At 39.4% G+C, this 27,856-nt stretch overlaps 1 protein-coding gene across 1 annotated transcript in view; it reads right to left on the bottom strand.

Moving 5' to 3' along the window:
- UTRN (utrophin) overlaps nucleotides 1–27,856 on the bottom strand; it is a 501,770-nt gene that overhangs the window by 265,906 nt on the left and 208,008 nt on the right. The gene's annotated exons all lie outside the window — the stretch shown is intronic.

Raw genomic sequence — 27,856 nt, forward strand, 5'->3', positions numbered from 1 at the left:
CTTTTAAATGTTTCAAACTAAGTAGTGTTTAACTTCTGGTTCCAAAGTTAAAGTTTAGTTAAGAGTGTAGCATAAAGATATGTTGTATGAACCACTTAATTGTTCTTATAATTGATTTATTAAAAAGAATTTAAAATGTTGAGCCAGATTCTAAAGTCAATAAGCTGTACCATTACACTGGGTAATTTATTGTGCTTCTCAGGTGGCTGACAACACTTGGTCTAAGTTTTTAAAACGGGACTAATAATTTTGCATGATTCAATTTGTGAGTGCTCAGCGTTAGACTCTTAAAAAAAGGCTTAATTTTCAAAAAGTACTGGGACACCTACACTCTGAAAACCAGGCCCTTTTAAGATTGTCTCAAGTTGGACATCCAAAAATTGACACACAAAATCATGTCACTTTTGAAAATCGTTTTTTGGCCTTTTGTTCACAATATAATATATGTATATATCAGCAGCCTGCTAAAAGACACCATGCTATAGCTTGTGACTATATTTAAAATACAAAATTTCCCACACACAAAAATAGTGTAATTTTCCTCTTTCAGCACAAATAAACTTTTAATCAAACTGCAGTACTACAACCTTGGAGAGTTCTTTTTACATATGAAAACCCAGCAATTACAGTCACAAACCACTCTGGTCACTGATATAATGGGCTATTTTCTAAATGTCGACAAAATCAAACAACTCTATTTGAAGTGACAGACAGGTTTAATTAAAGATGTGAGCTTGTTAGATTTCCCCCTGTTCCAAGGTAAAAGTTTTCATCTCAAATAAAAAAAATAATTATTTTGTTAATACACAATATGAAATCTGTAGAATGCTGAATATAGAAATTTTATTACTAGACAGCTAGTCATTGCTCTTGGACTCCAGGGTGCTAAGAAAAACCTTTTTTAAAATGACTGAAGTACCTAGAGTGCTACAGCTCTAAAAACAGTTCATATTGGTGATAACTTGACATGCAGTAAATGTCTTCTGCATCTCCCGATGATAAATATAAAAGAACCATTTTCCAAAAGGAACTTTACTTGGTTAGTTGCATGGAACCTTTGAAGGCTGCTAATGTTCTTACACTACCCAGCAGTCCCTGCTACAGATTGCTGAACTGCTTCCAAACATGTTTTACTTATTTTAAAAATTCAATGCGTGTCCAGCGCAAATGATTCCTGGAAGCACCTGACTGTTCCAAACAAAACCAACCAAAACAAAAAATTCCACTGTAATAAGCATTCCAAAGTATCATCTTTCAGACATTGTATGAGTTACAACTAGTTTCCATGATCCACATTTTTAATTGCCCAATACACCCCTCCCTGAACTTTCTTCAGTGCTCTGGCTTTTTATATGGTAATATGTATACCCACATTTAAAAAATGAAGTTTGTGTCTGTTAGTTGCTAATTAATATAAATGATGGTTATTTGGCTGATGAAGTACAACACTGAAACACCTCTAAGCTTAAGTGAAACTCCAGTCCTGAATAATATTCAGTTAAAACTCTTCATGATTATTCAAATTCCTTTTGTACAATTTTAGAAACTTACAAAAGCAAAAGGCACACAAAAAATGAGTTAAGAGTGCTGTAGTGAATATTTACTAATATCACACTATTTGTTACAGTTACCTCTGTTTGCTATAATTATAGGTTTTTCCTATAATTTAAAATTCCAAAGTTTCCAGTCCATTCTCTGCATCCAGAGAATGTTCCAGGTCATGTATACACTGACTGCTATACATTCTCTGCCTATTCACACGGTAATGGTTATTGATCATACCATGTCCTTTAAGCCATTAGCGTGCATACTAGCCAATAACTTTTCTTCTTTGGTTGGTTTTTAAGTGACAGCAATAAACGACTAATAATTTCCTAGATGTTACCACAAAGGCTTCTTGGTATTCAATTATTCTGATATACTACGCAAGAAAATTCTGTACCTAGTCAGGTAAATATTCAGTATGAGACTTAGCAAGATAAACAGCAGGACAATGGCTCACGATCTCCAGCTAATACTAGTTTCTCTATTGCCCCATGTGAGAAAACTGAGTACATAATGAGAAATTGGAATGAAGAGAGTGTGACTGAAAGCCTCGCCCTATTTAAGTCAATGGGTGTTCTGCCATTGAGTTCAAAGGGGCCAAGATTTCCAAAGGGGCCTTGGAATAAAGTTATTTCCTTTGAAAGAACTGGCATATGCCATCTCACCTGTTACTGATTAGATGGCTGTGACAGTGGTAAGTATGAAAGCCTAAATCAGCATTCTGTTCACAGCAGCTCCAATCAGGCAATGCAGATTGGGCTGACTAAACAGAGCTGTGCCTAATTGGTGGGTGGGGCAGAGCAGAAAGGCTAATTAAGCCATTAGCCAGAGCCCACAAATAGGCACAGGAAAGAAGTAAAACAGGGAGAAACAGGAGGTGAGGGAGAGAGAGATTCATATAAGATTAGGGTTGGAAGAGACCTCAGGAGGTCATCTAGTCCAACCCCCTGCTCAAAGCAGGACCAACCCCAACTAAATCATCCCAGCCAGCACTTTGTCAAGCCAGGCCTTAAAAACCTCCAAGGATGGAGATTCCACCACCTCCCTAGGTAACCCATTCCAGTGCTTCACCATCCTCCTAGTGAAATAGCATTTCCTAATATCCAACCTAAACCTCCCCCACTGCAATTTGAGACCATTACTCCTTGTTCTGTCATCTGCCACCACTGAAAATAGCCTAGCTCCATTCTCTTCAGGTAGTTGAAGGCTGCTATCAAATCCCCCCTCACTCGTCTCTACTGCAGACCAAATAAGCCCAGTTCCCTCAGCCTCTCCTCATAAGTCATGTGCCCCAGCCCCCGATCATGTTTGCTGCCCTCCGCTGGGCTCTCTCCAATTTGTCCACATCCTTTCTGTAGTGGGGGCACCAGAACTGGATGCAATATTCCAGATGTGGCCTGTAATAATCACTTCCCTCGATCTGCTGGCAATGCTCCTACTAATGCAGCTCAGTATGCCGTTAGCCTTCTTGGCAACAAGGGCACACTGCTGACTCATACCCAGCTTCTTATCCACTGTAATCCCCAGGTCCTTTTCTGCAGAACTGCTACTTAGCCAGTCCATCCCCAGCCTGTAGCAGTGCATGGGATTCTTCCATCCTAAGTGCAGGACTCTCCACTTGTCCTTGTTGAACCTCATCAGATATCTTTTGGCCCAATCCTCCAATTTGTCTAGGTCACTCTGGACCCTATCTCTACCCTCTCCCCTCTCCCCGCAGCTTAGTGTCATCCGCGAACTTGCTGAGGGTGCAATCCATTCCATCATCCAGATCATTAATAAAGATGTTGAACAAAACATACTTTATCTGATGAGATATTAAGAGAGATTCACTTTTTTCTACTTATTACTTTTCTATTAGTGCCATCTACTTCTGTCCTCTTGTTCACAGCAGGGGAAAAAAATCAGCTAACAAGATGCATCTAGCAAAAAAGAATTACACTCTCTCACGCTCATCCCCTCTGTCTTTCCTCTATTTTTATAATTATTTCCTCCTTTTGTCTAATTTAGGTTGAGAGTTCCACTGGGCTTTTTTTTATTATTATTATTTGTGTAAAATGCCATGCTTACATATAGTACTGTATAAATACTATGCAACATTATAATAATCTGCTGCCAACAGAAAATTGCAGCTGAATTAAATTACATAATGTTTTTTAAATATCCTCATCTGTGGATTTTGCTGGAACATGGTAATATTTAAGATGCCTGTGGTATTTATGGATTTGGTTTGCTTATCCCCACAGACTGAACTTTCTCAGCACTTTGTTCCTCATCATGATCAATCAATATTTCCAAAACGGAAATATCTTTGAGGGACAACTTTATGACAGAGAAATACAAACCGGTGGTTTAAGCAAAATATCTTCAAACAAAAGTGTTTTCTCGTGCAATTTTCTGTAAAAACAGATTTGTATAAGCAAAAAAACACTAATCATCTAGTGCACTGCCTCATTAACAAAACATGCTTGTATATACACCTCAATGTTTTTGATACCTGAGTGTCTGGAGATCTAATGGCAACACCAGTAATTTTGGGCAATAGCAATTTCTCTACAGATGAATAAGTCTATTGGTAAAGTTTCAAAAGCTCAGTTTTAAAAACTGTCTGATTTTAACAGTCCCTGTCCAGCTTCAAAAGTGAGTGCCCGCCAGACCCTGAGGCTCAATAGCAGCACACCATGTTGGCTACCCAAGCACAGGTGCAGCCCAAAGGACTGCACTCATTGCTTTGATTGCACTTATTGCCTGGAGAATCAGCAGCAAAAGTCACAACCACAAACAAAAAGCCAACAAGCCCTGAGGATGACAATAATATTTTGTTGCTGCTGGCAGTCATTAAACCTGTTATAACAAACTTCATGGCAGACTCTTATTGAGTCATTTTTCATTCAAACCTGTCAAATTCTGTACAGAAAACTTTTAATCCCTTTAGTGACAAGCTACCAAAGAGCCAGAAGGAAGAAGACAGAGAGACCAATTGCACCATTTGACTTTTGAACTCGCCAGTTCCCAGGTGTGCTTGCTTACATTTATCTTCACACCAACATATGTACAAGCTTCGCTATCTTTATTTACCTCTAACTGAAAAGACTGAATTTTATTTTAATTGTACATTTAACTCAGCCCGACATGAAAACTTAACAACCCAGTCACAAAAACTAAACAATAATGAAGAGCAAATCAATTTTACTTGACCATTAAAATAAAATACTTGCCATAGACAAGCAGATTTACCTAGTGGCATAGAATCCTAAAAATATATTGTTAACTTCCTGGGACATAAGAGAGAGAGGTCTAGAATGAGGAAGTAACATTAAATATTTCATACATTAAACAGAATTTCTCTTTGTTTTAACTCCATGATAAATTCCATGTTTAATCTCAGGTGGGTATACAATAACAGCCGACAATTCAATGAGACAAAAGATGGATGAGATTGTATCTTTTATTGGACCAACTTTTGTCGGGGAGAAAGACATGCTTTCGAGCTCACACAGAGCTTCTTCCTCAGGTCTGGAAAAATAATCACAGTGTTACAGCTAAATACAAGATCAAACAGATTGCTTAGTTTAAGTATTCACCACACATTTCAACAGACAATTCAAGGTGAGGTAGCCCATTGACACCCCTCCAGTCATAGGGCGGAATGGAAGAAGGATATGAAGTTGTTAGTGGGTTACAGATCATTTTAATAAGCAATAAATCCAGTATCTCTATTCAGTGCGCAATTATTAGTGTCTAGCAAAGTTGTGAATTTAAGCTCCCAGGCTTGTTTTTTTGAAAGTGCTGTGCAGGTTTCCTTTGAGAATGAGGACAGAGGTCAGATAAAGAGTGATCGCTTTGTGAAAAGGTGATGTGGTGATTTTGTCTTATTTCCTTATGTGAGTTCATTCAAGAGCGTAGTGATTGTTTGATTTCACCAACATAATTGCTACTGGGGGATTTAGCGTACTGGTTGAAATACAACACACATTGTGATAGGCATGTGTAGGACCTATGTGTTGCACTCTGTACTTCAAAGTAGTACCTTGGAACCTCCACATTCACCACTGTCATAAATTAAGATGTGTTGTACAAAGTATGTCTCGTGAGGTTTCACTTTAAAAATCTTAATCTGTTGAACATTAATATCGTGTTGGATTGTATGTGTTATCTTTATATGTGGAGTTATTAAGTATTGCTATATGTGTTACTGAAATATGTTGTGAGATTGGAACACCCACAACCAGCCTTTCAGTTACAACAAAGGAGTAACCATTGATAGCCAGATGGTCATTAATGGCTCATTAACACACTATCCATTATTCTCCTTAAGAGAAGGCACATACACAAAGGAAACTGCTTGACCAATAAGGACTGTCTGACCCCGTCACGGCAAGGATCTTTCTAGCAGATGGAAGAAGATATGAAAAGAGAGATAGTGACATCATCGCTTAGCCTCTCTCTGCCCCCAACTCAACATCTAGAAGAACATCTGGGGGACAAAGATTTTGAACTAAGTTTGGTCCCAGGCTGAAAGTTACTCCCAGTCGTGTCCTGAGGAACTGTAACCTGCTTATACCATCTGTCAGGGTGAGAAAAGCGGTTTGATTCAACAATTGCGTAGACTAAAAGTTTAGGATTTAGAATGCATGTTTCTATTTTTATTTCTTAAGGTAGCTATCTATGACCTTTATGAATACCACTTATAATTACTTAAAATCTATCTATCTTTCTGTAGTAGTTAAACTTATTTTAATGTTTTATCCTTACCAAGTTTGGATAAAGTGCTTGGGAAATCTGCTCAGGTTACGAAGGTCGGTGCGTGTACACTTTCCTATGAAGAAGAGGTGAACTAAGTAACAAACTTACATGGCAACACGGTACAGTTCAGGGGTGCAAGACTGGGAAGCTGGGGGGAACTGGCTGGAGCCTCTCCATTGATGGCTAAGTGGCTGGGAGATCATTCATGTCCCTGCCCATGAATCTCTGTTTAAGTGCAATGGCTATCAGAGGTTTGTAACTTGACATCAGCAGCACAGTGTGAGAGGCAGCCCAGGTTGGTGGATTGAGAGGTCTCAGCAGGCCCACAATCCAGGTTGCACCCCAGGGACCCCATCATACTATGGATTTTGAAAGGCGTGTTGATCATTGTAACAGTGAAGATACGTCTACAGATTTTGCATCTGCTGTTCTGGCAGGGTCCGGTGCCACTTGTTGGTGTGTCCTGGTCTGTGGGCAGCTTGCTTCTGATGATGAGCTTGGAGAGGTTGGGGCGTTGTTTGAAGGCAAGAACAGTGAGTTCAGGAAAGATTACTTTCAAGATGGGGTCCCCACTGAGTATGGGTTGTACTTGTTTGACACCCCATATGGGTTCCAGTGTGGTGTGGTAAGTGACAATTCAGGATGGACAGTCAAAGGCAATTTTATTTCTGTATTGAAATAGGTTTTCTCTGGGTCAGTGGGCTAATTTCTGCTTGGATTCTCACAAACAAATGCCACTGAAATCAATGAGAGTTGTCAGAATGCATCTAGGAAGAGAAATTGGCTTGAGAAATCTATTGTTTTGCTGGGGCAGTACAGTACACTAAGTCATGCAAACCAAAACATTATCTAAGCCAATGGTTCTCAAGCATTTCCCATATCACAAGCCCCTTTTCCATACGTGACCACCTTCCCCCAGCTTGGTTGGGACCCCTTTTCCCATTTGGCAATGTGGGAAGGCAAGGTGGTCATGACTTCCTAACATTTGTTCATGAACATCCTCTTTGCTGCCACAGCCTCCCGGTGAACTAAACCATGTGTCATAATAGCTTGGTACAACACACTGGATTCTAATCAGAAGGCTGCTGTGTTTTTTGGTCAGGCAATTCAGTGCAAATATCAATACAGCAATGTCAATCCAACACAGCTGCAACATTATTGTCAGGAAGCTTCAAAGATTTTTTTCCCCTCCCCTGTGGCATGTCCTGTCACTGGAAAGCAAAACATGGTTCCTTCCCCTTCATATTGATCCAATAATAAAAATATTTGACAGAAGAATATACATCTGTAGTTTCACTCAGTTGTGTTGAGAAGTACTACCTCCCTTTAACACTTCTGAATGGCTGATCCCAAACATCTGTAGCCATGTTGTGAATTTGTTAGCTGACTGCAGGAATTGCTGAGCCATTGACAGCAGCAGATCCCACCTTAACTTTAACATCATCCATGGCACATGGGTGGAGGGGCGCACACATGCAGTCAATGTTTCCCTAGTAATGAAATTCTTTTCAGTAAACAGTGACACCAAGTATGATTTCATGTTTACAGCATTGCCATTTAATGAAACAGCCTTCTGACTTTTTAAACCCATAGGCATATGCTTGAGAAATTCCATTGGTTTCTTCTGTAAAGGTGGATGTTAGGTCTCCAAATGGCTCAGCACTCCCTCCTTTAAAAGGCATATGCATGCCCTAGTATCCTTTGCCAGCTACCAGTGACAATTCCTTTGAAGGGAGGATGCAGCCACTTTGCTGCTTGGCTCCATGGGACAGTGCAGGGAAATGCATTGTACTCCCATTTAGAAGAAAGCTAGAGAGCAAGAGGCAGCTGCAGGCTGGTCCCAGCAGGGCAGGGAGAGAAGACAAAATGCTGAGTGCCTGGCTGCAGTAAAATGGTGGATTCCATGGCAAAAATGCTGAATTATCTGAGGTTCTCCTTACTGCCAGGGGTGCTGAAACTAGGGGCTCTGGGGTACAGCAGCACCCCTGGCTTGAAGTAGTTTCAATCATATACAGGGTTTATAGTTTTGTTCAAAAGCTTTTAGCACCCACACTATAAAAATTGTTCCAACATCACTGCCTGCAGCCATTAGGATTAGAAACATTTATTTTAAATAAAAAGGAAACAGATTGAGAATCTTTGATCTAAGACACATACTACTTAGGAACAAATTCATGTTTTTTCCAGAACATTTCTAGGAGATGCAGAAAATCTACCTGATTCCGAAGAGTGCATTAGCACCCACATTACTTAGAAGCAACAACGGGTCAAGCGCAGGAGCAGAATAAATAAACACAATGTAACAACTGACCAAAATAAAACAGGAGAAAATAAGATTTACCAACAGCATTTTTCATTTAAAAATGTAACTTTACTGAACTGAGAGCAAACAAGCTTTTGTTTGAAGACACACTGATGCTGCTGCAAGCCTTTCAAGAAATGTGACGGTAAATGAATAAATCATTATGTGGTTCTAACTGTATCCAGCTCACTGAGCTGTAGACCAGATCATTACTGTGAGCTACAGGAAGTGTAAGAGATGGAGGGAGTTAGCATAAGAGACACCAGGCTAGTCTACTATTTCCAGGACAAGATATGGAAATATTAAAAGTGCATTCATTGCTAGGAGTCCTGTATTTGGAAAATGCCTACGCACATTTTGTATGCAATGTGGTTATAGCTGAGTCAGGATATTAGAGAGACAAGGTGGGTGAGGTAATATCTTTTATTGGACCAACTTCTGTTGGTGAGAGAAATTTTCGAGCCATAGGGAGCTCTTCCCCAGGTCTGGTCTCCACTACAGGGAGAACAACACTGCTGCAATCAATGTAGCAGGGATTGATTCAGTGGGTCTAGTGAAGACCTGCTAAATTAATGGCAGAGCGCTCTCCAGTCAAGCCAGGTACTCCAGCTCTCAGAGAACAGTAAAGGAAGTCAACTGGAGAGTGTCTCCCGCTCACTCAGCACTGTGAAGACATCAGGGTAAGTCAAGCTAAGCTACCTAAGGGCAGGGAGACAAGACAAAATGCTGAGTGCTTGGCTGTACCAAAATGATGAATTCAATGGCAAAAATGCTGAATTATGCTGCTCACATAGCTGGAGTAGCATAACTTAGGTTGACTTACCCGCATAGTGAAGACAAGCCCTCAGAGTGTCACACCAAAATACAAAGTCGAACAGATAGATTAGCATAAGCAGTTAGCACATATTTTAATGGATCATTCAAGGTGAAGTGGCCTGTTAACATGGTCTTCTGGACAGAGAACTTGAACTCCCTCATAGATTTCCACCACAACTTCAACCCATCCATTAAACTCTCTCTGTAACACTCCCACTCTAACATCAACTTCCTAAACGCCAATATTGGCTTCAACAAGAGAACCCTAAAGACAACTATCTACAAGAAACCCAAAGATCACACACCCTATCTTTGTAGATCCAGTAATCACCCCAAACACACCAAGAAATCGGTTATCTAAAGCCAGACACTCAGATACCACAGAATATGTTCCAAGGAGAAAGTCTAGGATATATGCCTCAACACATTCAAAACTGCCTTCACCAAACAAGAACACTCCACCAGAGAAGAAGTCTGCATCACAGAATAGGTCACCCAACTACACTGAGAGAACCTGCTTCAATACCTCCCACCACACATCCTGAGTTGTCACCTACAACCCCACACTGGAATCCATATGGGGTATCAAACAACTACAACCAATACTGCATGGGGACCACATCCTGACAGAAATCTTTCCTGAACCCCCTCTTCTGACTTCAAACACCCCCCCTTCCCCCCGCCTCTCCAATCTCATCATCAGAAGCAAGCTACCTACAGATCAGGACAAACCAACTCAAAGCAGCACCGGAGTCTGCCAGAGCAACAAATGCCAAACCTGCAAACATATTTCCACTGCTACAATGATCAACACTCCCCACAACACACCTTTCAAGATCCATGGGTCCTACACATGCCTAGCACAACATAAATACCTCAATAGCAACTATGTGGGTGAAACCAGACAATCACTATGCTCTCAAATGAACTCACACAGGAAAATGCTAAAAGACAAAAACATTATATTGCACATTGAACACTTTTCACAGGAGATCACTCTATATCTGACCTCTCAGCCCTCATTCTCAAAGGAAACTTGGCACAGCACTTTCAGAAGTCAAGCCTGGTAGGTTAAATTCATAATTTTGCTAGACACTAAAAAATCCTGGTCCTAATAAAGACACTGGATTTATAACTTATTACAACAATCTATAACCCATTAACCCCCATTTTTGCCCTATGACAGGGTGTTAACAGGCCACTTCACCTTGAATGGTCCCTTAGAATGTGTTACCTACTTATGCTAATCAATCTGTTTGACCTTGTATTTGGCTATGACACTCTGAATTCCTTTCTCAGACCTGAGGAAGAGTTCCGTGTAACTTGCTAGCCTGTCTCTCTCACCAGCAGAAGTTGATCCAATAAAAGATATTACCTTAACCACCTTCTTTCTATCACATATCACTTCCATAATAAAAAAAAATTAATTCTAATAATGACAACACCTACACTAAGATCAATCTATGCCATACGTTCTAATAATGTAGAAAAACAATTATTCAATAATAACTCTTACCCCAACCTTAAATCACTGTCCCTGTATTTATTGGTAATGGCACACATAATGTGTGTTATATATTGTTCTATGTTCCAAGACAACCTGGCAAATGAGTCAAGGATCATGCTGGCAGCATGACTGAATTGGGCAAAAAAATGCTAGTTAAGCTTAGCCCCTTCCACCAAAAAGATTTTTGGCAGGGCCCCCAATCCATATTGCAGTCATCCCTCAGCACACCATTCTTACTGGTAATTCTACAGGTATTTAAGCACTGCACTTTTTTTTTCCAGTTTTTTTTTTTTTTTTTTTTAAGTAAAGGGTGGAAAAGGAAAAGAAGGAATATGCCATGAGTTGACAAAGATGGAAATTAGAGTTCATCACAAGAAGAAATGCTGAGCCTTTGATGTGGTATAAGAATGACATAATTCAAAAGTCCTAACCACTCTGAAAAATCAGGGAGACAGTAAATTTAAGCTTGGAATTTATTTCCTTGTGTTATTTTATGTTAGAAATGTAATGATATTTCAACTGATTTTGTGGCAATATTCTTTTTTTAAGAAGGCAAAACACACACCAAGGGTGTCATTCTTACATTCCACCCCAGCTATGCTTAAGTGCCTCCCCACTGCATCCACACAGCACAGCTTGAAATAAAACACTACAGTGGAAAGCACTGCACATCATCATAGCAGCACCTTCAGAGCTGACTCATAAGAACTGTAGTGTTAACAGATACAGTACAAAATCTATACAAAGCAATTGTGAAAATGGTCCCTATGCATGTAGAATAAATTATTTTCAAACAATTTGAAAGCCAAAAGTCATGAACAAAGAACTTTAAAAAGCACCGTGCATCCTCTTTTCCCCAAAAATGTGGGAGGAGAGAAGACAAATCAGATAAACTACTTTCCCCTGCAGCAAGAGGACTGCCTGAATACGAAGACTATCATTAATGCTAATAATGTTGGGATTATTTTAAATGTAGTTTAAGTGATTTTTTTTAACTTTTAATTAACACATTTTAAACTGGTTGCATACTGCTCAACCAAACAAGGGCATGCTGGTGGGAGACCAAACATGTTTCTTAATGTAAAGTCATACTGATTTAAAACAATGATAAAAACAGAGGGACAAGGAAACTGCAATTTAAAGTTGGAGGATTCTTGGATCAATGTTGTAGAAATCTTAAGACTGCAACCTTTTAAACGAGCACTGATACAATGACCTGACTCCAACGATTAGTTTCCAAGAAACTCCTGTGAGCCAAATAATTGACAGGCTCATTCTTACCATTTTGATTTAAAAAAGAGTAAAGTCTATATGGAAAATAAAAACAATTGTGGAGTTATTGATGAAATTATTATGGAATTATTTTACTTGTAAACTCCCCTAAGCAGGGACATTCTCTTCTTACTTGCCTAAAATAAATAGTACACTTTTGGCGCAATGCAAGTTCTTCAAATTACAAAGAGGTTGACTAAGATTGTATCAGCATCTTCATTATAAACTTCTATTTCCTCTAGAGTCTGTGATTCAATAGGTGATTCTCTGAATCTGAATAGAAGCATCAGCATGGTATTAAAAGAAATTGTGCTATCAAAAGACTCAACTTTCAGATGACAGGTTAAAAACAAAAACAAAAAACAAAAACAAAAAAACACAACCCTAATGCAAGCGGTCAAAGATTCCATGTCATTTTCTCAGTAATAGAAACTACCTCAGTGCTTTGATCTAATTCTAACCTGAGCTAGTGCATTTCACTTACCCAATTTCACCTATTGCTTTAACGGGTCAAGGTGATCAAGACTTCTTCTCCCTAAATAGCTTTGCTAGGTTGCTGAGACAGAACAGCTACCACATTCTACCTTTCCTCCCATTTGGAATGTATGGTCTGTAATTCTGGAAAGGCTTGCAAATGATGCCATATAAATAAGTAATATTACTTAAGGCATAATAAATACTACTTTGGTCATTTGTTTGGAAACCAACAGTATTAACTAAATGCTGGATGGGAATAAAATGGTTTACAATGTAGCCAGACCTGGTCTAACAGCAAATGTTTACATTATGCATCTACAACTAAAGAACAAAAGGGATACAGGGTTCAGAGGGAGGCAAAGAACACTCAGCATCAACCATATTTGATTAAACCAGAACCTGAACCACTCTGGTGACAAGCAACAACATTGTATTTTATTTAAGTTTGTTCATTACATGATGCTAACATTTTCCTCCCATCCCATCCCTCTTTAAAATTTAGCATCACAAATAAAGAATTCAGCACCTATAACAATTATATATGTCAGAACCATGAAGAAACAGACATCAGTTAAACGGCAGCCTTAATTTCTCCAATTTGCTTCTTTGGACAATTTTTCATGCTGCCCACTATGCCCCAAACAGCCTCCTTGATTCAGCATGCCTAGCCATTTTATGTTCCTCATTCAACTCTGTCCTAACAGCCTCTTTGTTTTCCAAGGCTCTCAAGAACTGGGGGGGATTGTAGATTTAAGAGGGATGGCATTTAATAATTGGGAGAAGTTGATGGTGAGCAGAGTTCCTCATTTTTAGTATTTGGGGAGGAAGAACACTAAGAAAATAAACAAAAACAGCAGAACAAAACCGTTTAAGAAAATTGGGGTTGTAAAGTTTACAGAATATGTTTTATCGCTGTCGGAAGTTATGCCTTAAATGATCTGCTCCACATAGGCCAAACTGAATTGCCTTGCTTTTGTCACTTAGTCTCATATCGTATTTTTAACTCAGCCTTGTGTACCAACAAAAATATTGTGTGCCTACATATTTATCTTTCCAAAACACATTCCTTTCACTCTGGAAATAATGTTATTTTTATGTATCAGAGGGGCAGCCGTGTTAGTCTGAATCTGTAAAAAGCAACAGAGGGTCCTGTGGGACTTCTGTTAGTCTCAAAGGTGCCACAGGACCCTCTGTTGCTTGTTATTTTTATGTTTTTGACAAGCTGTGTTACTACACACAAATAATGTTACTTAAGAGATAAATTACAATCACTTCTCTTTTGGTGTTTAACCATTTTAATTTTTATATGTGCTGTGGGAAAGACTTCTATTGGGAAAATAAGAGCTGATCATCTCTGTAACTTTCTATACCGGGGTCATTATTATTACATGTTGGTTTAGTTACGTTAATCAGAAGAGTTAACAGTGCTGAATTTCAAGTCAACTGGAAGTGCCAAAACCATCTTAGAAAATTTGGTGGAGGGGACTGCTGATTTTCAGCAGGAGTTGGGAAGAAATAGTATTTGTCCCAATGTGGGTTTGCAGAAACCCACAACCCTTTTCAACCATCCAGAAGAATATGCCAGTATATGCACACATAACAAATGGTAGCTTTCAGAGGAGGGTAGTCCCATGAAGACTAGGATGGGACACTGACAAGAAAGGTAGCTTTCTGAGGAATCAAGGAGAGGAGACATTTATAGATTTGTCTGGTACTACTAATTTCTTGGAATCCAAAAACTTTTACCACAGTACGCTAAGCTTTCTGAGCCAGCAGCTTCATTAAACAAATGTGTCAATAAACCCTAACAAAATTTCTTCAAATGTTAGGTTGCTCTATAAAAGATCTGTTTCTGTATTGAAAGACAAGAAAGTACCAGTCTACCATTTTGTTAAGAGGAATTTGCAACTTATTGCCTGGCATAAAGTAAAGAAACACAATAGAAAAATTAAAAAATGGCACAGCAGTCATTTGCAGCAAATGCAATTAAGGTATAAACACATATGGTTCAGTAATTTCTTAAGAGTAAAATCTACTTTGCTTCTGGTAAACAAGAACTGCCCTCCTGCAATATGAATATTGCCATAGTTTTACTACAGCACTTATCCTGATAAACTTGTACTAGAATGTATGGGTTTGAAATGTGCAAAGACAGATTTTGTCCGTAAAGGAACTGGCAATACTAAAGGCCTTAACATGCAGCTTATTTTAAAGATAAAATGACAACTCTAAGTCTTTAAACTAAGCTAAGAAAATCAAACATTCAACCCGTGAATATTTTATCACTGCTTAAAGCAACACGTTTTTAACTCTGTCACAGCCTTTAGACAAAAAATGTAAGCAAGGCACACATAAATGATGCCGTTTACTAACCCTTTATAATTCCCACCAGTTTAATTTGCTGTGCTTTAAGTGATCAGCCTGGAGTTATCATTATTTTGCATACTACTTTATTTTCCATAAAGCGTTCACTGCTTAGATCCGTGGCGCTAACCTTTCCAGACTTTCAGGAGTCTGATTTGTCGCATACCCTAAGTTTCACCTCACTTAAAAACTACCTGCTTACAAAATCAGACATAAAAATACAAGTTTCATAGCACACTAATACTGAAAAGATAGTTACTTCCTCATTTTTACCAGATAAAATAAATCAACTGGAATATAAATATTATACATACATTTCAGTGTATAGTATATAAAGCAATATAAACAAATCACTGTCTGTATGAAATTTTAGTTTGCACTGGCTTTGCTAGTGCTTTTTATGTAGCCTATTGTAAAATTAGGCAACTATCTAGATGAGTTGGTGTACCCCCTAGAAGACCTCTGCATACCCCCAGGGGTACGCATACCTCTGGTTGAGAGCCACTGGCTTCTACGTACTGTAGTTTGCTCCATTTCCGATAAACCAGAAGAAAACAATGAGCTCCTAGAAGGTTCTAAAATCATCCTTCTAAATTTGTAGTCCCTCTGTTGATGGAATACATACATATAATGCCTATTTACTTTCCAGTGCCCATGGGAAATTGCATAATAATTTCTGTGTAATGAGGTCTATGCAACAGTCCTAGTACCCATCAACCTTTCTTCAAAGGGCAACAGATTAAGTCTCATTCCCATTAATGATAATTAATTTCTAGTTTATTTACAAGTAAAATGACACTGCCAATGTTTTAATGAAGGCATTTGGGCATAAAACACAGATTTTTTTGTTTGTTTCAATAGGTTTCTGCTTTCTGACTCCTACCAAGTAATTCTTTTTAAAGCAGATACTTCAAAGAGTGATACATTTCAATACAAGTGTTTCACAGATTCTCCAGTCCTACCATCAGTGAAAATTTTTATATGCTACAGTATGACAGCAGGACATGTGCACTGCTTAGCAACTAAATCAAGTTAAACTGTTTGGTGGTTTTATGCAATTTAATAAAATAATTTTTATTTCTTGTGGTGTCTTATATGGCAAGAAGGAATTTAAACCAAACAAGAATATTCTTAATCATTAGAATGTTAGACTAAGTCACACCATGAAAGTAGTAAACTAAGATATTCTGCTCCCATTCCTTATCTCCTCTTCCTACCCACTTTCTGCCCCTGTACCTTATTTCAAGGAATTCAAAGATATATGGAGGATTTTTTCAAACACACTTTAAAATAAATATTTATATCTGCACATACACACACACACACGGCGGGGTGGCCAAACTGTGGCTCATGAGCCACCTGCAGCTCTTTTCCCGTTAAAGTGCTGCTCGTGGAGCCCCCACATCAGTGTTCTCTCTAATTTTTCCCACCCATGTGGGGAATGAATTTTGTTATGTGCACCAATATGGAGGTGATGTGTAACACATCACCTGCATATTGGTGCATATAACAAAATTCATGTGACAGGGGAGGGGATGCAGGGCTGGGGGTTGGGGTACAGGAGGGGGTGAGGGCTCCGGGGTGGGGCTGGGAATGAGCGGTTTGGGGGTGGGAGAGGGCTCAGGGCTGGGGCAGAGGGTTGAGGTGGGGAGGGCTCTGGCTGGGGTGTGGGCTCTGGAGTGGGGCCAGGGATGAGTGGTTTGGGGTGCAGGCTGCTCCGGTGCTATGGCGGGGAGAGAGGAGTGCCGGCAGCTCCGGGACTCGGGCTGCGGGATAGGCACCTCTCCCACAGCTGCAGCAGGTCCAGGCCAGGGCTGGGTTGGGGACGTGGGAGAGCTGCCTCTCCCACGGCTGGGCCGGGCCGGGGCTGAGATGCCTCTCCCATGGCCGTGATAGGTCCAGGCCAGGCTGGCTTGCGCCCGCCCACCTCCCAGGTTTCCAGTAAGACCGCAGCCCTGAGCGGTTGCACAGCGCTTAATAAGCTGCTGCGTGGCCATGCAGCTTAGAGGAAACTTAGCCCCACACTCCCACCCAATTCTCCACCTACCAGACTGGGCGGGGTAGAGCTCAGGATCTCTGCTTTGCAGCAGGGTGGTAGGGTAGGAGCTTCTGCCCAGCGGGGAGGGAGGTCTCAGGGTTTCTGCCCCAAGGGGAGGAGGTGCTCAGGCTGAAGCCTGAAGCCCTGAGCCCCATCAGGCTCTTCTCGCAGTGCTGAAGCCCTGAGCCCTGGCCCCCAGCAGGTGTGCCCTGGCTCTCAAACTTCTGAAGATTTGTCCATTGTGGCTCAGAGGGCCACCCTGATATACAGTTCATTTCTGCATATAAATTTGGCCACCCTGATATACAGTTCATTCCTTCATATAAAACTCACTGGAAGAGGAAATCTTCTAACTTTAAAAAATAACTCTATTGACTTCTCATGCCCTGGTTAATAATAATGCTTATAACAAATATTGTACACTTAATTATTAAATACTGTGATGAAGAAGAAACTTGTTGCAACCTGACCATGCACTTGGATCCCCTGGGTGGACCACTACAACTATGCAGAGCTGTACTGGCTGGAGGTCTGCCCAAACAGCTCTAATTGTCGACTGAGTCCTTCATATGAATCTTGTGGTTGTCAACCATAAGAGACCTTTTAAATGCAGGAACACACACACTATATTTTTAGGGTGAATAAAATGATCCAAAATTTCAGCAAAAAGGGGAAGGAACATCTGAGTGTACAACAATATAAAATCCACATGCTATAGACTAAGTCACAAGAACAGCTGCATGCAAGTTCTACTAGAAGGTACTTGATGAGAAGAACATAAAAAGGATCATGGTGTACTTAGAAACTTCTATGAATGCCTATTCTATGCATGCCCAGCTGCTTCAGCTCTCCACATATTAGTTAGTAATGTTGGTTCTCATTTTTAATTAGGATTATACTTAACATATTTAAATTTTAATGGAAGAAATGCAGTAGGTGGAATCACACCAAGCCATCTTTTTATCTTCCTTTCTAAACCCAGATGACAAATCTTAAAACACATTTTCCTATCTTCAGTAACATCTGCCCTCTTAGCAAACTCATCATTGAGTTCTGTTTGCAACTTTGAAATTCCTTCCGCATCTGCAGGACAAATGATTTATCTCAAGAGAACTACAGTCTCTCTCTCTTATTTTAAACTAAGTCTATTTACATCACTCAAGCTGAAATATGTAGCTGACCTTATCCACATGCCCACAAAAGTGGACATAAGATAGATAGCACAGGTAAGTAACAGACTATGCACAGCTCCATTGTAATCACACTGGAAATACTGCAGTTCAGTTCTGGGTGCCCATGAAAAGTATTGACAAATAGAGTTTTTAGAAGAACAAGAAAATGATCAGGGAGACTGGAGGAAAACACTTTGGCGTATTCAACCAGCTTAGCAGAAACTCAAAAACACTACTAGCAAGACCAGATTACATTTGTTAACTTTAGCAATAGCACATAGTAGACTTGGTATCACCTCCTCCCAGACCAAGCATCCTCTCAATTAGAATATCCAGCTGAGTTGGAGGAGATGATTTTTCCAGAGAGAAAACAATATGGCAAAAACAAATTTTCCTTTCTAAGCAATAACACATCTTCAGGAAATAGCAAGCAGTGAGAAAAAGGAGGCAAGATTGGATAGAGGACTATAAAATATATATTTAATATTGGACTATCCTGGAATCACTACATGGCACATGACAGAGGAGGCATGTGCAGAGGCCAAGAGATCCAGTACCTAGTACTTAAACAAATGTAATTGATCGCCAGGCAGCTACTATATAGATCTCTGTTGCAGAGGCCATTTTGGCCCAATGGAGTGAGTAGAATAAGCTTTAATTATAGTAGTGACTAGCTGTTTGGATATTATATACAGCAATCTTTTCTAAAACAGCATTTGATCAAGCTGGCTATGGAAAATTTGAAGGATTTGGATACTATGGAGAAAAGAAAGAAAGAAAGAAAGAAAGAAAGAAAGCTTGGATGATTTTCTAAATGGTTCATTAAATTTCAGACTGACGACATCCACATTTCCTCATGGTGCTTCTGGCTGGGACTGAAGGATAGTAAGGGTGTTCTGGGAAGTGCTCAAGGTGGTTTTATTCCAGCAGCAGTTCTCAAACTTTTTAAGTTCATGCACCACCTGCTGAAAAATTGTTGTGAAGTGAATTGATGGGACATCAAACACAAGTACAGCCATTTGGGATCCTCTGCTCTAAGGTACATAAAGCAATTTTGTCATTTTAGAAAACAATATGGTTTTTTAATACAGCAGCAGCGTTTTCCACTAACCCATAACCTTGGCTAGGGAGAGCGTTAGAAAGCAGGCTTGAATAAAGTAAACATACAGACAGTTGAACCCTCACATAAGAAAATATGACAGACTGCTGGCATGGCTAACCATGATCATCTCAAAAGTATGGTGCCTTTGGGGAGCTCAAAAAGAAAGGAGTAGGACCATGAATGATTGGCATTAGAGATTCTGCTTACCTAACCAAAAATTTGTGAGCAGATATCTCTTGCAAGAAATCTAGTTGCTCTAGAAATCTCAAGTTTTCTGTTGTCCAATTTAATTCTGCATCAGATTACCTAGAAAGGTTGTAGAATACTTATCATTGTAGGATTTTAATAACAACAAGTTAGACAAACACCTGTTGGAGATGGTCTAGGTATACTTAATCCTGCCTCAAAACATGGCGATAGATTTCAGGTCCCTTCTAGCCTTGTATTTCTATGGATTTATAGTTTCAAAGCCAAAAGGATCCATTGGGATCCTGTAAAATACAAGCCATAGAATTTCCCCAAAATAATTCCAAGACCATATATTTTAGAAAACCATCCAATCTTAATTTAAATATGGTCAGTGATGGAGAATCCATTATGACCTTTGGTAAATTGTTCCAATGGTTAATTACTCTCCCCGTTAAAAATTTATGCTTCATTTACAGTCTTTGTCTAGATTCAACTTTCAACCACTGCATCATGTTATACCTTTGTTTGCTAGACTGAAGAGTTCATGATTAAATATTTGTTGTCCAAGTAGACTGTAATCAAGTCACCCCTTAACTTCCTCTTGAACAGTCAGAGAACTTTTCTCACATAGCCATATACACCATAAGAAATAAAAACCTCCCAAATAAAGTAGACTAATTAGGAAACTGATGTTCTAATATGCGGATTTTAGTCCCATAAAAGCAGTATGCTGGTCCACATGCGTTTCCCAGCTGAGTTGGCTGATATCCATTGTAAAGAGCTTGTAAATCCAGAATTTGCAGCAAAGTTCATTCCATCACAGAACTCCTGCTTTTCCTCCATCTGCATGACTGGATAACCCAATGACTCAGGCTTTGTCAGCTCTGTGAGGAATGATTCCTGAATTAGAGATATCTGTGGAAGTCTCTCTGCTGGCTTGGGGACTGCTTGCCCTTGAATGCAGGTTTCAAATTGTACTTGTGGGATTTTCAGGAGCTGGCAGAATATTTAATTTGAGAACTAACTCCTGACTTACAATGGCAGAGTCTTCAGGTGGGGAGATACTGGAGGATTATACTGCAGACTGGGCCTCTGCTGGATACGGTCTGTTGTTAGGAGTTCTAGTGCTTTCCTAAGGAGTCTCTACTTCATCTTCATCCTCCTAAGACTCAGAGCATCATGTGTGAATGATGGTTGAATGCTGCCAGCAGGCATGGCAAAATTCCCCTCCTGTGACAGGTAACAAAGCTGCCTCCAAAACTGGGTACTTCCTGGACTTTGTGTGGTAATGCTCAATTGCTCCATGTAAGGGGCCCTTGGGCAAAGATCATGGTAAATCCCTTCAGGGAGCACCCAGGAGAATGAAGTGCACAAACTGCCACATAGGTGTATGCTTACACTGCAGCTGGAATCATGCCTCCCATTTTGGGTAAACAGCTCTAACCGGTGCACTAAAAACAGCAGTGTAGACATTGTGGGACAGACAGCAACTTGAGATAGCCATCTAAGCTTGGATCCAGGGGGCAGGGTGGGTGGGACTCAAGAAGCTAGAATGAACCGCAGCCTGTGCCACAACATCGACCCTGCTATTTTTAGTGCGCTAGCTCACACGAAGCTAGCACAAGTTTGTCTACCCAGCTGTATAGACATCTAGATTAGAGAGTTGCTTTTCACTTCCCTAACTGATCCCACCCCAGAATTAAGTGTGTAAAAGTAATAAATATAAGCATCAAGAAATTAAATACCAAACCAACAGGTGGAAGAGAGGTTATGGAAAATCAAAAACTGGTGTGTGTGGGTGTGTAAACATAAATAAAACTGACAAAGAATCATCTTCTGCACAGATGTTGGGACAGTACCAAACAGAAATGGATGTCTAAACATATTAAAATCAGGTTAAACAGTGCTAAACAAGACAAATCATCATATATAGCTTTATGCCGTAGGCTTTTTAAGGGACTCTAAATCACAGTCTTCCACATTCTGTGGGTAATTTGTCTTAGTTCTGGAAAGAATAAAGTTTAAAGCCTTCCTATGCCAGTTTTCTAATTAGCTGCCTGTTGTATTCTGTCCCAGAGTTGTGTTTCAGACACTTTCACAACAGAAGTTAATGAGCAGATTTATTTTCTCTTTTTGGTCCTCATGTGGATGTGATACAAACATTTGATATCTATGTGGTCTTCCATTTTGGTAAATTCCAAAGGTTTTAGCATAATTCCATCTACACATTTCACGTTACCATTATCTTTCCTGACAGGAAGTTTTCCTGTTTCATCAGCATGGCTAATTTTACAAGTTATGGCCTCATTTCAATAGCTGCATATTGTTCTGGCAAAGTTGTGCGGGGAGGAGGGTGCTCTGTTTCCCCTTCATTTGCAATCCAAAAATTCCGTAATATCCATCTGTTTTTACTCTGTCTAGTCCCACTCTTGGTAATTTACCTTTACCACAGGAGACGCTTGTATATTGTTTATTTTTGATCAGTAGGGAATCCAGTAGTTCTTTTATGGGTAGAGCACTAGCAGTCTGACAATTTGGTTCCCTCTGATATTTTTTCATTTTCCAAATCTAACCAATCAACAGCTGAGACTAATAATAACGGATCCTCTAAAAATCAGCTATGAGTGGCATAAAAAATAGCTTATTGGAGTATATAATAATAGTTTGCTCTTAAATTGCACACCTTTCATCTCAAAAGCTTAAGTGCTCTCTTTTTATCCTTGTGATTCTCCAAGAGAAAGACGTTAAGTGACTTGCTCAAGAGTGCAGTGGAGTAGTTGGGAACAGAACTCAGGACATTTGTTCTAGCCACTAGAAAAACACTGCATCATTTTTCAGCTGAACAGCTGAGCTACAATTGCTGGCACTGTCATTCACAGAACTAATGCCCACACTTTCAAGGCTCATTCTCTGCTGCAAAACCTCAATTTAAGTCATGCAGCCGCATTTTTTCTAAGCATTTCAAACAATATAATCAGATCTTGATTTTGCTGGTTGGGTAAAAGTCTCTGTTCTATTAGGGAGGCTGGTTTCCTGCCCCTGGGAAGGAAAGAAGAAAAATAAGTCTGCATTGCAAAAAATACATGAATGTCATGCTCTGAACATTACATGCTGTGTTGAGTGCCGTGGAATCTTGAAGCTCATCATTTCTGTCACTACCAAAGAGTTTTGCCCTATAGCATAGAACTACAGTTTAGGCACCAGAGAGGATAAGGGGAAAAGTGATCCTACAGTGTACGCATGCCTTTTTAAAAAAAAGTTGACAAAATTAGAATTGTATGTAGGGACAAAAAGTTCGAGAAAATAATCAGATTCCAGGAATCAGGTTAATTTAAGGACTCTAAAACCTTGCTTTTCACTGAGGTACAGTTCCAAATTTTACAGCACAGGCCCATTGCTAATCAAATCTCTCTTTTACTATGTTTCTATTTCTTTTTACACATGCTCCTACCAAAAGGAGAGATTTTATCATTTTATTTTAAAGAATCACAACTCTGACAAAATCCATATTATTTGCCTCAAGACAAATCACCACACTTCTCTCAGACTGTATTAATTTTTTAAAGAAAGAAAAGGAAGCAATTCAGAGCGGATTGTTTTGTGACACTATTAGGCTATACATAGTGAAAGATCAGACTGAAAGCAGATTTTCTTTTTAGTGAAAATACCTGAGAGAGTCTGCATGTTTCTGCTGTTCAGCTGCCAGTGTCTAGCAAATACATAGTGGCCCAGCAAATACCATTAGGAACCATAAAGATCTTTTTATGGACAAGGGGGAAAAAAGTGTTGTCTCCTAACAGAGAAATAGGGAAGGATAAGTGTGGGACATGGGGAGTTTTTTGGAAGGTCTGTCAGTTTTTGTTTTGGGAGTGGTGGGGTGCAGGCTCTCTCTATTCCGTAATGTTGGATGCTGTAGTCACTGAGTAATTCTTTTGCATCACAGAGTGAACCAGAGTGAGAGTGGTTGAACTGGAACATTTGAAACAGAACACAAAAGATGACTGGTTGGCTCAGTGGGCTAATACTGTGTCCTTCCTCTCAAACATGGTTCAAACTGAGACCAAGATGGCCGTGATAGAAAGTAGTGACCTCAGATGACTGTTCAGGGATCAAACCACAAAGCCCACCACAATTAGCACTAATTGGCACATTAGTTGTCAGCCTCAGCCGAAAAGGCAAGAACTGAACAAGCACTGAGACTGAAGTACCCGTCCCTCCATTAGACCATAGTGCTTCCAGATCAGGGATTTGGCACGCTGCTGGGACAATGTGGAAAAACTTGTACTCCCCTGCCAGTGCAGTACCTAGTCTGTAGATTCAGTGGTCACCACTGCACAATTAACATTTACAGCATCCTAGTATTTGTATTTGTCACTGTATTTGCAATAATACATATACTTATTGTAGAATAGAAAATACCACCATAAGGTACCAATGGCACCACAAATTATTTTCTTTAGTGACAACCAATATGAACATACGTCAGTCTACAGGATGGTAACCCTCACCTTTCACCAACAGTAACTTTACACTCACACACCATATAGCCAAAATTATTTGTTTTCTGGTGAAAAGCTTCGTAGCAAACTATGACACGAGTTGTATGTTAAGTGAATATGGGACAGTGCAGCATAAAACCAAGGCAAGTCTGCAGTTATTAGCTCAGCAAACTTTAATGTGAGATATTCAGTTTCACATGTGACCTGAGGACATTTGGTCTCCTCACTCTCTGCACCAGTCAAGAAAGGGAGGGTAAGAGGTGATAGGAGTTCACATTGCATCATTCTTTCAGAGTTCCTAATGGCTGGGATGGCACTACAACTTCAAAAGAAGTTGCTTACTTTTCTAGCGAGTGCAGTATCCATGCTATTAGTTCTGGTGATCTGTGTGAAACAGAATTAGGTTATATTTGGAGAAGACAGGCAGTTTTGGAGGAAAGAGTTGGTGAATCATTATAATCCTTCCTTGGAGCCATTCAGAAATGCTAAGTACTGCTTGAGGGAGACATTATGAAACAGTACATCACATATGACTTTTATGCAGGAGTATGGGATTTGGGCTGAGGTAAGCTCACAGTTGGATGCTAGTGGGACAGAAAAAGAGTTCTTGCACTGCAAAAAGAGTAGCAATCAAAAAGCACTGTGTAAAATACTATTATAGAGGATATCATATCAAATATTGATCCAGTTCCTGTGAACACATGAAGTTCAAGGAAGTCAATTTTCCCATTAATCCCACGCTCAGTCCTTAATAAATCTACCCTATATTCTGTCTTCATTTTCATTCTTTCTGCATGGGCAAAGTTGTTTTCAGTTCAACAAGCCAGACACACAACTAAACTGGATGTGATTTCTAAAGAATGTCCTGAAATACTTTTTTTTTTAAATACTGCTTTTAAAATATTATTTAAAAAAATACAGAGTATCTGGGCTTGTCTTGTTTCCATTTTGCTTAAGTTTATTCTACTTGCTAAAAAGAATGACTGATGGGGAAGTTAAAATATTAAACCTGAATTTCTTTGTGCTTGTTCCCATTTTGTTTCTCCTCATTCTCTTTTTCAAACAAAAAACTGGCACCTCTAGCTGTCCATGTTATGTACCGAGCGCTAGCGAGCATGATCTACTTTAATACACAAATCCTGTTTATAAATTATTTTATAGACCTCCAAGAAATTAAAATTAGAGAAGGGGCTATGAAAAGAAACAAAGTGGTTTGTTTCAGCCTATCTTCATTTTCAATTATTTGAGCTCCTGCTCATAATAATTTCCAAGAGGATGAGCAACCTTCACTTGAAAAGAAGCTCCTAGCCATAGAAAGTGGGTGACATATAATGTACCTCCTTTTAGAGGATTAAAAGCCAGGCCTGAAAATGCACCAGGAATACCAAAAAATAAAGAACAAGTTGAGAAAAAGCAGAATCTCAGATCACAGGTAAGTTATACAGAATATTAACCTGTCTTTCTATTAAAATCAGAATTTAGAGACTGAAGGCTTGTCAACAATACCACTTAAGTCGATGTAACTTACTTCAGTTGGGATGTGAAAAAGCCACCCCCCTGAGCGACACAAGTTACATTGACCTACACCAGCGCTAAGTCGGCAGGGGATGCTTCTCCCACAGACATCGCTTCCGCCTCTCATTGAGGTGGAGTAATTATGCCAATGGGAGAGCACTCTCATGTTGGCCTAGCACATCTTCACCCTGCTACAGCAACACAGCCGGGTCAGTGCACTGGCACCGATGTAGCGCAATAGTGTAGACTAGCCCTAAAAGAACAAAATGTCTCAGGTCATCCAATCTTAACATCAGGTTTCACTAAATTGTTCCCTATTATAGATCCACAAGGATTTTGTCTAGTTTAATCTCAAAATGGGTCAGATGTTGAGGGCTCTAACGAACTACACCCCTTGGGAAGTCACAGGGTACTAGAGCTTACTGTCAAAAACTTTTCCGTATATTTAGTCTACATAACTTATTTTATTTCATTCTAGTACTCTGAATTATTACCCCCTTATTATACTAAATAATGTACATCTTTGGTTAGTGGTTACACTCTTCAAATATTTGGAAATGGCTACAAAACATCCCAACACCCAAATATTGGCCGAACTCTACATCTTTAGCACTTTTCATCTGTCTTTATAAATAAATTCCTCTAGTCCCCAACTATTTTATGCTCTTTTCTGATCTTCCTCCAATTTATCACTCTCTTTTGCTACAGATGCTCAAACCCCAACATAACATTTGACATGTGGATGGTTATCTCCCAGTCCCAGGACATAACGCCTGTGTAAATGCATCCCTAGTTGTCCTGGCCTTTTATCTACCACCCCTTCACCACCACACACCCCAAATCAAGTTTAATTTGATGTCAATTAAGATTTAACGTGTGACAAGCAGACATTACTGCTTTCTACATTTTTCCCTCCCATTGAGTATTAGTGTTTCAGGTTATTTTTCCCTACCTTCATTTTTCAAACTTCTATTTCATTTCAGGAAAGATGTGGACAAATTGGAGAAAGTCCAGAGAAGAGCAACAAAAATGATTAAAGGTCTAGAAAACATGACCTTTGAGGGAAGGTTGAAAAAATTGGGTTTCTTTAGTCTGGAAAAGAGAAGACAGAGGGGACACGATAACAGTTTTCAAGTACATAAAAGGTTGTTACAAGGAGGAAGGAGAAAAACTGTTTTCCTTAACCTCTGAGGATAGGACAAGAAGCAATGGGCTTAAATTGCAGCAAGGGAGATTTAGGTTGGACATTAGGAAAAGCTTCCTAACTGTTAGGGTGGTTAAGAACTGGAATAAATGGCCTAGAGAGGTTGTGAAATCTCCATAATTGGAGATTTTTAAGAGCAACTTAGACAAACACCTGTCAGGAATGGTATAGATAATATAGTCCTGCCATGAGTGCAGGGGACTGGACTAGAGGACCTCTCGAGGTCCCTTCCAGTCCTATGATTTAAATTTTTGCCTACATTTTTAATCTTTACCTGAGTTATTTCCTTGTTCTCAATGATGTTCAAAACACCTCCTAATTTAGAATTAATGTGCTGTTTACCTCACCTCTAGATCATCAACTTAAAATAATATTAAGACCAACCAGACCTAATGCAGACACTGATGGAACCACACTAACCACCATGTCCTAACTAAATACACACAGGCTTATGATGAATTGCAGTATAATACACTGGCGCCAGATTTCAACCCAACCAAGACAGGGCTCATTCCAAAGCAATATCAGTTATTTTTTTCAGAATCAGACTGAGATATACAATATCAAATGTTTTGCTGAAATCCAAATAGATTGATTCCATTGTTTTCCCTTCATCCAGAAATTTCATAATTCTAACAAAAAGCAATCAATTACTCTTTGTCAGTATCTATTTATAAACTCTTCTCTCTTATTTCTCATCTCTGTTTTTCTATAGATTTTTAATTATTTTCTCTCTCAATAGTCCTTCCATAATTTTATTAGGGAGAGGGGATAGACAGAGGACAGTAGTCTCCAAGATGACTGACTTTCTTTGAAGATCAGTACTATACATTTTTTCCCTAAGTCTTTCCCAGTAGCTCATTAAGTTTTTCATGGCTTTTCAAATGTAAATTGTTATTAGTTCCTTAAATACTCTATATTGCATGTAAACTGAGCCAGTTGAAACAATGAGGAGTCCTTGTGGCACCTTAGAGACAAACAGATTTATTTGGGCATAAGCTTTCATGGGCTAGAACCCACTTCAGATGATGAAGTGGATTCTAGCCCATGAAAGCTTATGCCCAAATAAATCTGTTTGTCTCTAAGGTGCCACAAGGACTCCTCATTGTTT

The sequence above is a fragment of the Trachemys scripta genome, chromosome 3, assembly GCF_013100865.1.
Source record: "Trachemys scripta elegans isolate TJP31775 chromosome 3, CAS_Tse_1.0, whole genome shotgun sequence".
Lineage (NCBI taxonomy): Eukaryota > Metazoa > Chordata > Testudines > Emydidae > Trachemys > Trachemys scripta.